Source organism: Dermacentor silvarum, chromosome 4 (genome assembly GCF_013339745.2).
Source record: "Dermacentor silvarum isolate Dsil-2018 chromosome 4, BIME_Dsil_1.4, whole genome shotgun sequence".
In the NCBI taxonomy this organism is placed as follows: Eukaryota; Metazoa; Arthropoda; class Arachnida; order Ixodida; family Ixodidae; genus Dermacentor; species Dermacentor silvarum.
Window position 1 is genome coordinate 38,325,465 of NC_051157.2, and position 10,007 is coordinate 38,335,471.

Below are 10,007 nucleotides of genomic sequence, written 5' to 3' on the forward strand. Positions count from 1 at the left end.
GAGTATGAGACATTGATTAAGGGGGTATGAGCCATTCATTGTATTACGTAACGGACAGATTTAATTTTAAAGCAATTTCGTGGAAATCCATCCAGAATGAACGCGCTCGGGAAAGGGCTCGTCGTCGACGTGCCGATTCTAGCGTGAGGGCTTCCGAAGCCCAGGGGAAACGTCAGCGAAGAGCCGCGGACCCCGGGTTGCGGGAGCGCGATGCTGAGGCCAAACGTCAGCGTCGTCTAGCCCTCCATGAACCCGACAACGGTGGCGCACGCCTCGGCAACGCTAGCGCCAACTTCACCGGTGCGACGGCCAGGTTTCGACGTGTTTCTCAACCGGAAATTCAGAGCCAGCTGCAGTGCGTGTGACCGGTTGGGGTTCGAGCAAAACGTGGTATTCGTTAGTGCAATTCGTTCGGAGGAACACCGAAGAAACACACGACAAGCTTCGCTTACCCCCATTTTCTCGACAACGGAGGGGCTACTGATTTTTTTCTTTACTTTTAACAGCGGAGCTGTTTAAACCGACCGTCAGTCCATGGAACGTGTACAAAGAACCTCGCTGAACGATGATGTCGCCGCGCGTTGCCTAGCAACCACCCCGCGGAGCGGCGTGTGCTTCGCCTGCTCTCCGTGCCGTGCACATGTTGCCTTGACATGGGATGTTAAGGAGAGGGAAGGAGAGCATGTGCGCGGCGCGCGCTATGCTCGGGAGAGAGAAAGAGAAAATGAGAGAGAGAGAGAGAGAGAGAGAGAAATAAATTGTAGCAGGCAACCAACGAGGCAACGCACACTGCTGCTGCCGACGCCGTTCGCGTTTCCCCGCGTTCACGACGAACGCACGCTGTGTCCGTGACTGCAGCAGGCGCCTCTGGCGGCGGCTCGGCAGGATTCGACCAGCCGCGCCCCGGCAAGTGTGGAGGCGCAGCTTGGCCGTGACGTCACCGGGAAGCTAAAGCTCGGAGCCGCCACGACGGCGGCAGAACTCTCGTCGACTCTGTGGCGAGTACATGTAGCCTTGACACGGGACGACCAAAGAAGATCCGGACACCCGAAGAAGAAGCCACTGACCGTGGGCGTGTAAGTGCGCTTCGTGCGCCGCTCACTAGGGGGTGACGCCCTGCCAGGGGCCGTATTCTGAAACGTTCGCCTAGGCGAAATTTCTTTTTTCGCTTTCAGGCGTGCGCCGATTGGCTGTTTTAGCAAAATTGGATGAGCTGATTGGGTGGTTGAGCCCGACGTCATTCAATTTGCTCAACCAGCCAATCAGCGCGCATGCTGATTTCGCCTAGGCGAACGTTTCAGAATACGGCCCCTGATGGCGCGCGCTGCGCTTCTTCCTCGCCTAGGGTGCCTCGATGCCAGCGCCCCTATCCTCGCCCGCCCTCGCTCCTCGCCCGCATATCGTGCCAGGGGAAGACGTTCGCTCGCTTGCTCCTCCGAGTTCGGTTCGTGCGTTTCGTTCGCCATGGGAGTGGTCGACGAGGAAGCCGCCGGGCCAAGCACAGCCTACCCACAAGAAGAAGACCTACAGTACGATGGTTCTGTGTGTCTGTGTCATTCTTTCAAAACATACACACACAAAGTTAACCTAAAGAACAACGCCGAGGTCCGAGTGCCGCAAAGAGACACCTAAGTTTCAGATTATGGTCACCTATCGTTTTATGTTTCTTGTTCATCACGTTTGTCCGTCTGTACGCGAGCTATAGTTTGCCGTGAATTGGCTATGAAATACCGTGTAACAACCAAGCAACAAGTGCAGGCGTATCATCGGGGCTAGGACCAATGAGCCCAAGCCCTGCAAGTTACCTAACCCTAGTATCAGCGTAACGATATAAGGGCCGCAGGTGATTTTTTAAACATCCTGCAGGTTTTAAATAAAAATTGAATCTGTTGTGTATGGATTGAAGGGGTGTTTTGTGGTATGCATGTCCTGTAACAGGTAATTATGTCAGTCGTGATAAATCGCACCACTGAATCCGCGAATACCAGAACATTTCATTACAAAGGCTATTTTTTTTCTACAAAGTTGTTCAGGTTTCTTTGGACAAACGCGGGTGCTATTTTTGAAGAATGTTCTCGGACTGCTGCAGATTATCTTTTGTTTTATTATGTTCCTCTCGGGAGGATAAATCAATATTTCTCCTTCGCTTTCTATAGCGTCCAGTTTGTCTTTAACGCTTTCGTCAGCGTCGCGTGTCTCTCGCTTCCTAACCTCTTCTCTCTTAACGTGAACGACTTTAATAGTTGTTCTTTCTAATTTAAATGATGAAAAACATGGGTCTGGCGAGTCTTTTTTTGTTCAGGGCTTCCATTAGTGCTAAAAATGAGATCTAAAATAAAACGTCAGTGCCTTAGTACTGAGACTAGGAAACGAGCGCAAACGATCCCATAATGATTCGACGGAGCTAGATGTTAAGCGTCGGAAGTCAGTAAACACACACACGCGTACTAAAAAATAACAAAAATTAAGACAGCGAGAGGGCTCGTAGAAGGGTAGAATTCACTCGAACAGGGAGTGCAGAGGAGGAGAATTACTGATCAAGCTTTCGCACAATCAGTTCCTCGAAAGGTTTCTGTTTTCTAAGCTCGTTATTATTTTATTTTCTGAAGCTCAAATTTAAGTGAAGCTCTTACTAGACGAAGTGATCGCCATTCCTCTCCGAAGGGCAGCAAAGTATAGATTACATCAGCACACGACGAAGAAAAGAAATCACACCGGAAACGACGGCTGAGCAACGGTGGAACTAGCGAGTAGGCCATGGAATTTGCCGTGCTTGTGTTGTGTGTCACTCGTGATGGATTGCCTGGTCGTCCGTTTTCACCGAGTAGAGTTGGGAAAAAAAAATCTGTTTTCTTCTCTCTACTTTCGCGGTGAACGCACGGGAAAGAACGAACGTGCACCCCTCGCGCACCACGTGATGCAAAGAATCTGACCAGCGCAGGGGTGTGCTATTCTACACGCCCAATTTTATTCTTATATAAATTTCTTTCTCATGATCAGGGTCCCCTGTGAGTAATTGACCAAAATAAACGTACTCCTTTACAGACTCTAGCGGCTGACTGGCGATCCTGAATTCTTGTTCCCTTGGCAGGCTACTTAGTATTATCTTTGTCTTTTGCATATTAATCCTCAAACCCACTCTTACACTTTCTTGGTTAAGGTCCTCAATCATTTGTTGTAATTCGTACCCATTGTTGCTGAAAAGGACAATGTCATCTGCAAACCGGCGCGGTTGCCGAGATATTCGCAATTGATCCTCACTTCTAAGCCTTCCCAGTCTAAGAGCTTTAATAATTCTTCTAAGCATGCAGTGAATAGCATTGGAGAGATTGTGTCTCTTTGCCTGACCACTTTGTTTATAGGAAACTTTCTACTTTTCTTGTGGAAAACCAATGTAGCTGTGAAATTTTTGTAGACATTTCCCAATATATTCACGCATGCCTCCTGTACTCCTTGATTACGCAATGCCTCTACGACTGCTGGTATCTCTACTGAATCAAATGCCTTATCTATGAAAGCCATATATGGAGGTTGATTGTACTCCGCAGATTTCTCGATTACCTGATTGATTACATGTATGTGATTCATTTTAGAATATCTCTTCCTGAAGCCAGCCTGTTCTCTTAGTTGATTGAAGTCAAATACTGCCCTGATTCTATTGGAAATTGCCTTGGTGAAAACTTTATGCAGTACTGAAAGCAAGGTAAAGGGCCTATAATTTTTTAGTTCTCTAACGTCTCCCTTCTTATGGATTAGTATAATGTTGGCATTCTTCCAGTTCTCTGGTACACTTAAAGTCGTGAGGCACTGCGTATAAAGGGCCGCAAGGTTTACAAGCATCATATCTCCTCCGTCCTTTATTGAATCGACTGTTGTTCCATCTTCTCCAGAAGATTTTCCCCGGGTCATATCTTGCAAGGCCCTTCTAACTTCACTAGTTATAGAAGGAGCCTCTGTATCCTGGTCATCACTCCTTCGAATGAAAGTAGTTTGGCTGCTCTGGGCACTGTACAGGACAGTATAGAATTCTTCCGCTGCTTTTACTATGTCATCGAAATTGCTTATGATATTGCCCTGCTTATCTTTCAGTGCATACATCTTGCCTTGTCCTATGCCAAGTTTTCTTCTAACTGATTTCCTGCTGCGTCCATATTTTGCGGCTTCCTCAATCTTTCCCACGATGGCAGGGAGAGGCCTTCGTCGTGCAGTGGACATAAATATAGGCTGATGATGATGATTACGATGATGATGATGAATGTTTTTGTGGAAATCTTGAACGGGAGCGTGACCTTGGCTGAGGACAGACGCAGATAGAAGTTTGGCAGGGACACGTCGAGAGGAAAGCAAGTAAAAACTGCGCCGCACCTTGACCTTTCAGCACGAGCTATTTGTTGACGGGCGCTGTAACACAGAAACCCTAGTGCCTGATGCGGTCACACGGCTTTGGCAAGCCATCTTTTAACCATGTTTTTATTGCATTTGACAAAAAAGTCGCAGTTTTGCCCGAAAGCGAAGCATCGATTGGGATAGCAAATTAGTGGACATCTATACGAAGTGAGGATAGTAGTTTTATCGGCCGTATAAACTTGTAAACATAAGCATACTAACTGAATTAACAAGCATGATGTCACGTGCGCACAAGCAAAGATGAACACATCTCGCTCGATGACCGCTGAAGCTCGCTGTCAAAACGCTGCAGTGAGGAAGCGCGGCAGCAGCAGTGAGTGAAGTGACCTAAATCGCAAAAACAGAGCGCACGGTGGACTGTGTCTCAGTCACAGATGGCTTTCAGGATACAGAAACCCGACGTACAACTGCAGCCCCCCCCTCCCCACCCTTCTTCCGGAGCCTTGCGCGCGACGGAAGATGGTGCGCTTCCTTCCCGCTTTTCTCCTTTCCATGCGCGAGATTGAGCGGCCATCGCCGGCTCACCCTCGAACGCTTTCACTCTCACATAAAGCATACGGCGCGCGGAGACGATTTTATTGCCCTTGGGTTTTATACAGAACCTCACGGCGACGCCGAAGGCAGAAATGCGCCCGGAGTGTGCATATAATTGCTATCACAATAAAAATGCCCCAATTGTCAGTGGGTTGTAAAGGAGTCGCTGCCTCGTAGGGAATGCATTGATGGCCGAACTCGATATATTCTTGTACAGAAAACTTTGATGACAGGGTGGGACGTGGCGAACGCTAAAAGCATAACAAACCCGGCATAACACGTGAGTAAGACTTATTCGCCCACTATTTACCTACACAAAGGAGCAACTACTAGCTACGCTGCTCGCGAGAGGCATGTATGGGGAAAGAGAGAGTGCGGTGGGCCTAGTTCATCGTCTTTGAAGACGTGAACGGTTTTCGTAGCAACAGTGATTTGCATCAGAGCACTGCTTAGCGCGGATAACAACAGAGCCTTGTGGAAGCAACTTGGTGGTGACCGGGTCCCAGAATTGAGGAGCTTCTAGTCGAGGTGCGCAAGTGAATACAGGTTACCCTGCATGGTGCACAAATATTTTCGTATATCCATCTCGGTGGCTCAGCGGATATGCGTAAGTTTGCTGTTCAGTACGAGCCTATAATGTTGAAAACCCACCATATGAAAGGCAGGTGTAACTATATGTGGAATGAAGGTAAGAAAGGGGGCCATAATTAATAAATAAAAAACAGAAGATAATTTTCTCTGTTGCTAATTCTGTTTCCCTAAGGAAATACAAATCCAATTGAGTCGAAGACTGCGTGTGCTGTGAATGTAATGCTGTAAGCTGCAACGAGTGCATCTGCGTACAAGTCGAGCGTCCAAGCAACGGAAAAAATTGCAGTGTCGACGCTCTCAGCAGATCAAGTTCGTGATACGCGTTCAAGCTTGTTCCTCTAAGCAGAAATGACCGTTTGTTTGTTCAAGAACCCTGACTGAAGCGGTGCCAGTCGGGAATAACTTTTTTCCCGCTGTAACGAACAGCACGTCATCTTTTCTTCATTTCTACAGCTCGTTTCATTCTGAGAAGCTGCAACGCTTTTTGTTTACTCTTTTAGATGGTTTTAAAAAGCACAGCGTACACTCATCGCTGTGGAGGTTGCAAAACTCGCGAGCTTTCATGGACCTCGGGATGTTCTTCTGAAGAGCGGATTTCTGTGCCAGCGATCCGCCCCACTGAGCTAGTGACTTTTTTATGTGCAGAAGTTCCGAAGGGAGCAGAGCTCCGGACGCTATTTAAGTAAGACAGCGCTTGCGCAAGAAGAGCGTTTGCTTGAGACATGCTCTTTTATGTGTCTTGCACACCAACAGGGTGCTTCTTAAAACCATGCATCAAGTAGTTCCAGCAACAAGTTTATTTCTGCACGAAGAAATATGTCCAGACTATGCGACGCCACTTTCTCCCCCACCTCGACGTCCACTTCTCCGGGCGTTGCCCATAAATTGGCCCTCGTATGAGATGACCCTGCGCCGGATGAAAAGAAATACGCTTCAGTTGTCGTGATCGGGGGCAACTATAGGCATGGCGCCTTGACCATGGGTGAATGACGAAATCGAGGCTTCGACCGTTGCATTGCTTCAAAGTAGCTTTTCCCCGCTTTCGTTATAGAGGGCACACGTACTTGCGTAGAGCGCTTGTGATAGTGGGCCACTTGAACGTCTCGAAACGACGCGACCCGCCAGAAAGTGGAGCGTAGTAAATAATAATAAAACGAAAATAACCGCCCAAGCACTCCGTACAGATGGTTAACCCACGAAGCTGAACCATGCGGCCCCGGTGTTTCGGTGTTTATCACTGGGTTGAGGCCGGTACTATAAAGTATTTCTCAATTATTGGTTACGTCTTTGTGTTTCTTAATGAGGTTACACACACGTTCTGGTGCGACGGAGAAAGCGACGTCACTGACGGTATGCCCGCAGTTCGCCGTAGTCGCATTGCCGCTTGCGATTATTCAAAATTAAATTGCTTCAAAATTAAATCTTTCCGTCACCTAAGACAATGAATGGCTCATAACCAATGGCTCATACCCCCGTAAACGCGGCCTCCCCATTACGACGACAGAAGAGAAGTGAAATTGTACGCTGGAATGAAGGGCGGCAACGCAGCCTGCTGTAGAGGAGGAGGAGGAGGAAGAACATTTATTTAGCCCCATATACATGGATCTGTGGAAGAAGACGACGACGACGAACGCGGGAGCAGTGACACGAGCGCGTTCGCGTGGTTGCGCCGAGGGGTGCCAACGAGCCAGTTGTGGAAGAAGACGACGACGCTCGAGCCATTGCTGATGATGATAGTTTCTGCGTACAGGTGACAGACGGACGAATCGGCTAGCCTTGTACAGCTTCGCTGTAAAAACAAAACGCAGATCCAACGCTTACTTTGGAATTTACGCGAAGCGAAGCGCAAGTAAAGGGGTTAATTATTTGCTTCACATGCCATGCCATGCATGCCATGCCATGCGTGTATGCCATGCGTGTATGTTGTCACGCGTGCCATGCCATGCGCGATCACAGGTGTATACACAGGAAAGTATATGGCATGTATCAAGCAACGTTTAGGGATTCTGTACCTCTTGTGTCACAGTGGTATATGTCCAGTCTGAAGGTAGGGCCAAGAACACCGCCAGTGCGACCTTCGTGCTGCCTGTGCAAACGAAGAACACCGGCGTCCGCCACGATGTGTCCATTCTGTTCAAACAACGTGACCACTGTTGTATGGCAAATATTGGTAATATTGTTTACTTTATCGAGTGCGCTTACGGCTTGTCTGACTCTGACATGCTGCCCTTCCCCGTACAAGAGTCCACGCAGCTGCTTATTCATTAAATCATGTATATGCGTATACGTTTCAAAGGCTGACAGCTCATTTGACTAACCTCGTACGAATGCAAAGCAAATATGACTGATCTCGTACGAATGTTAACTAGTGGACTAACAAGGCAAGTCTCAGCTGGGAGCCAATGTTTCGACAAGGGAGTTCGTCTTCGTCAAGTTGGCACTTCTTCACGTAATCTCAGCCCAAATTCAAACGCGAACAATTAGCGAAACTATACTACATTGCGTTGTTCCGTTCCCAGGTTCACCTGCATTTGCGACAGTGACGTAATTCGCACTCCAAGACGTACGGTTAGGACTACTACATGTTTTGAAATCCAGGCATAGCGCCATAACACGTTGCACTTCCGTCTAATCACGCTTAACAGGCGTTCCGTTCAGCTATTTACTGCACGCGTTTAAATTTATAGTGATGGTACATACCCGGCATCACTTCAGGTCCCCGTGTCTCTGTGATACTTTTTTGTTTGTTTGAATCTCACAGGAATGTTTGAGCCGTTGCTTCTGCAGCGGCTGCCAGCGTTCCTTCATGGATCTGCACCTTAGGCAGTGAATCGGGCGGATCTCGAAGACAATGATGAAATTTGTTGCAGGTGGTTACAGCGAAGGAATCGAGTAATGCTGCTATCTGGCAGACGTGTTTAAAAAAATAAAGGTTTAAAGGAAGGGGAGCCTTTTGCCATCTGTTGGTGAGCCTATAGCGTCGCACGAACTTGTGTTGGTGATCATTCTGCCTGAGCGAAACCTTGCCTGACTTCAGTCGCGCAGCGTTGCACCAATATGAGTCGCTTGCACAACAAAGGATCAATGTGGAGCCGAGAAATAACCTTCACCAAACGTGGCAACGCTGTCACTTTACAGGCCACGGCTTCAACGCCTTCTTTATTGGTGGGTCACGTAACAGCGAGTTGGAGCGTCACGTGGTTCGCGTTTTATGAATGTGCCGGGCTGTAGAGTTTCTTTCTTCGCTACTTCCGCAACTGAAATAAAAGGTCGGTATGCGACAAATTTGAAAACTGTTTCTTGTTGTTTCTGCGTCTAAAATGGGAAACTCCCACTCTGAGCAGATATTCGCGCTCATAGAAGGAATGCACACGGATGATGGGTGACCAATCGCTGCTCGTGCTTACGTGACCCCGCTTCTCAGTCTGTTGTTTCGCATTTGTTTTTTATTTGTTAGTTTTTCTGCGTTATTTGAATATCTTTGACTTGGTATATTTCGCACTGAGAATAGTGGGTATTCGAGTTTTTTTTTTCTGAAACGGAATTCACGAGCTACGTGATCGATTTACGCCGTCCTACCCACATGCTGGCACCTTTGAAACGGGGTAGTGTGTTGCGCCACCAAGCTCTTGCTCTTATTATGCCTAATGTTCTACCTATCTTTAAAGCAAAAAAACACACAGGAAGAATTCCCAGCATCAAACTTTCTGAACCACTACTGGGGACTTTGTTCTTGCACGCCTCCATTTTTTGTGGCCTCCCTACTTTTCCGCCACCAAACCTGCAATCGCCTCTTACTAATCTCTATTGCGGGCATGTTTACTTTCCCCCTACTATCCCTGAACCCAAGGGCTTCAAGGGCTTCAAGGAGGCCAGAGGAGCCCAAACTGACAGCTTGGTAGATATCTTCACATTTTAATAAACCATGTTTCATCGTTTCCCTAGCTTTGCCGCAGCAAGCACATGCTTCTTCTTTCTTGGTGTGCCTCGATTTATAACTACGCGTTCTAAGACATCCTAGCTGATCTCGCTTCGAAAAGTGAGAAGCTTCCATTTGAGTTATTGTTTCTTTTATGATTTCGTTTTTGCCTCCTAGATAGTTACTCAGAGGTGGTTTATTTTCCATTGCCGCCACCCACGAAATTGTCTCAGCCTCTCTGACTCTGCGTTTGACGTTCTTTGTTGCCATGTTGCTTACTATACCGGTCGCATACTTGCTGGTAAGCTTGCTACATGGTAAGGATTTAAAGGGCGCTAGAATAGATAGATGGATAGATAGACAGACAGATAGATTGATTGATAGACAGACAGATAGATAGATAGATAGATAGATAGATAGATAGATAGATAGATAGATAGATAGATAGATTGCAGAGAGAGATAGAGAAATCAGACAGAGAGATGTGTTTAATGCTGTAGAGCAGGCATGTTACTCTAGATGAAAGGTGAATGATGAAACGACACACTGAAAAAGA